Source organism: Lathyrus oleraceus, chromosome 3 (genome assembly GCF_024323335.1).
Source record: "Lathyrus oleraceus cultivar Zhongwan6 chromosome 3, CAAS_Psat_ZW6_1.0, whole genome shotgun sequence".
In the NCBI taxonomy this organism is placed as follows: Eukaryota; Viridiplantae; Streptophyta; class Magnoliopsida; order Fabales; family Fabaceae; genus Lathyrus; species Lathyrus oleraceus.
In genome coordinates this window covers 325,162,746-325,166,446 of record NC_066581.1, presented here as the reverse complement: position 1 = coordinate 325,166,446, position 3,701 = coordinate 325,162,746, and positions in this window count along the sequence as shown.

The following is a 3,701-nucleotide window of genomic DNA, read 5'->3' as shown; positions in this document are numbered from 1 at the left end:
GATTTTAGCCATGTCGTAATCAATGGTTTTATTTTCTCTACATATGATGAGCTTATTTTAGTATTCTTTTTGAGAAAAATGGAAAAAACAAAAAGAAATTTTTGCCATTTCGTTGTTTTTAGTGAAAAATGAAAATAACTGGAAAAAAAGGGAACACAAGTTTTGCAAGCAAGAAGTACTTTTTATTTATTAACATAATAATTTTAAACATGAGGGCCCTTACAAGCTATCCTCTCGTCTCAGGAGAGGACGAGGGACGGAGAAAACAAAATGTATTACGTTTTTTCCGAGTACACCATGGGAATCATAGTGGTTGTCCAATTGGGAAGCTTGAATCCTGGAGGACATCTGCGAACAAGGTTGGGTGCCTCTGGCTTGCTACCACTGGACTCTCCAATAACTTCCACGGTATGCTCATTTTGGTAGCCGACACTGTTGAACTTGACCAGGTTGAATTGCTTTTTCTTCGGACTCACCTTGCGTGTTGCTGGGTGATAATCGATACCAAACCTGTCACGCTTTTCTGCCACATTGACGACCTTACCCAAACAGGGAAGCAGGCCTTTCTCCAATGTCTGCTTGGCACTTTTTTTGGAGGATAGGATGGTAGCGGATGATTGATTATTGTTGGCTGTAGCGGAACTGACATCTTCAAACTCTAAGTAGTGGAGCGGAACCTCGACGATCCCCTCATCTGTTTCAACATATCTGAAGGAGGAGAGTTCACTCACCAACAAATCTTCTTCCCTACACATGATTACCAGTTTGTCATGTATCAAGTATTTCAGTCTCTGGTGCGATGTAGAAGTGACTGCCCCAGCGGCATGAATCCATGGTCTTCCCAAAAGAGAACTGTAAGCTGGGTTGATGTCCATGACTTGGAATGTGATGCTGAACTGGTGGGGTCCAACACAGATAGGAAAATTGACCTCCCCAATTACCTGCCTTCAGGAACCGTCGAAAGCTCTAACGATCAATGCACTGGTTCTCATCTCGGGCCCTTTAAACTGTAATTGGCTCAATGTAGACTTTTGTAGTACATTAAGCGAAGATCCAGTATCAATGAGGACTCGGGATAAGAGAGAGTTAGTGCATGTGACCGAAATGTGTAGTGATTTGTTGTGGGCATTTCCCTCAGGAGGTAGTTCTGCCTCATTAAATCCCAGATACCTACTAGAGGTGATATTGGCAATCACGTCGTCAAATTGATCGACTGTGATATCTTGCATCACGTGAGTGGTAATTATAACTTTCAACAACACTTTGCGATGAGCCTCAGAATTCAATAGCAAAGACAAAATTGATATTTTGGAGGGGGTCTGATTCAGCTGGTCAACAATCTTGAAGTCACTTTTCTTGATCAGTTTGAGGAATTCTTGGCTTTCCTCAAAGGTGATACTCTTCTTGTGATCTTCAATCTGTTCTTTCTCAACCAACGACCATTTTCCCTTAGATGTTTCGGCCTCGGCAGCTTTATTGTCAATAACCTTCGTCAACATCGGAGCAGTCGTCACGGTCGGAGTGGCAAGTATAGTTGCCCCTGCCTGCGGAGTCGGAGTAGGAGTGACCTTCTCCTTAGGCGGGATAATTGTGGGTGCTGGAGACACCCTAGGAGTGTATTTAGGAGCGAATACACGGCCACTTCGAGTCATGCCTCCCGTTCCAGCAATGTTGACGATTTCTATGTCAGAAATGCAGATTTCTTTTCCTCCCAAATACGTTGTAGTCTCATAATTCCAAGGTGTAAGACCCCAATTTTGTCCCTAAGATCCCTCATGGCATCATGACATTGCATTTGCAAAGCCTCAAGGATCATAAGCATCTTGGTTCCCTTTACCTTTGGGTAGGACCTCTTGTGAGTGGTTTGAGATCACCAAGCATGCTTGAATTGTATTATTGCTTTTCTTATTTTTTGTTTTCTAACCAAAAGCACAAAAATATGGCACTAACATCTTTTGTTTGTAGCTTGAGCAATCACAAGGTCAAAGGCTTCAAGGAGATCATTGATACAAAGATATGGTCAAAAGAAGAGGAAAACAAGCATGGTAATGGTTCCCAAAGCTCTCCTCCATCAAATGTGCTTCCCTAGCATCTCAATTCACCATTTTGATCAAAGCAATTCAAAGGGTTTGAGGTTTGATCCCCAAAGAAACCCTAGCTCATCTGATCATCCACAATGCCTTGCTCTTGAAGCAACCTCAGCCCATGATCAAATGCAATCAAGGGAAGTTCTTTAATTCATCATTTCATGCATATTTGAACTTATTTGAGTGTCCTCAATCATCAATTCATCAAGATATGAGTCATGGACTTGAGAAGTTGATCAATCAATTCATCTGACTATTTTGAAATACACTGAGACCTAACTTTTTATGTGTTGGTCAAATGGAGATGATCTCAAGAGAAAAAATGTTCTTAAGGACAATATGAACAACTTTCATGTTCATCAAAAATTGATTTGAAGCTTGGAAGGTCATCTCCCATTCCAAGACATTGTAGGTCATTTTGACTGAAACCCTAATTTTAGGTCAACTTCCTAAGGACATAACTCATTCATTTTTTATGATTTTGAGGTGGGATCAAATGCATTGGAACTCTTAAGATGTATACTTCAAATGTTATGTTGAACAAATTTTCAAAATATCAAAGGAAATACATGTGATAATGCAAAACATTATAGGTCACTTTGGACCAAATGCATTGAAAGGCAAAAAAGTCCAATTTCAAGTGCCCATAACTCTTTCATCAAAAATCCAAATGATGCAAAATTTAAGTCCATTTTGATTGTATTGAAGAGATATACAACTTTGATGTTGGAGGTTATTTCATTTGGGGCTTGAATCATCAAAACAGAAGGGCTTGAACATTGGCCAAATTTAGAAACTTTGCCTTTACATGTTTTGCACCTTGCACTTTAAACTCCAATTTCACCAATTTCCACACTTCAAATGGATTTTTGCCCAACATAACAATTGTTCCTTACATCAAAAACTTTCCAACCATTACTCACATGCTCATGTTAGGATTTGGAAAATGGCATTTTCGAAGAGGAGAAGTTTTAGGCATGATTATGCATAACATGTTGGAACTCATTATACAAGCTTGTGCATTGCCAATTCTACGACCATTTCAGCTCAGTTATGCTTCAGAGTGCATTTGGCATTGAATTTGGGCCTTTTGAATAATCATGCAAGCCCATGCAATGAATATCCAATTCCATGCACACGGCTTTGATCACACTCACCTTGCCTTTCCATCTATAAATAAGAGCCTCACTCCATTCAAATTGGATCGATGAATCAACCTGAAATGTTGCTGAACTGAAAACCTAACCTCTCACCAAAGGAGCCATTTCACTTTTCTTCAATTTTTTCAGATCTAAAATTCAACTACATCTGGTTGAATCTTTGGATCTAAAGCTCCTAGACCTCTCTCTCATACTCCATTGATCTTCTATTTGGCCAAAGGAAGCAAGGAAGCAAGCTCAAATCTCCAGAATCCAAGGTTGTTCTTCAACTAGTTTTTTCTTCGAAACTCACCAATTATTGATCTATTTGCTTGGATTTTGTGTTGGCTGAAGTCCTCTTCATAGAGGCAATTATTTTAAATGCTTAATTGTTGAAATCCATGAAGTTCACATGAACACCACAGAATTTCCATCTCTGATTTCTCTCAATATAGAGATCTAGAGTGGAATTGAG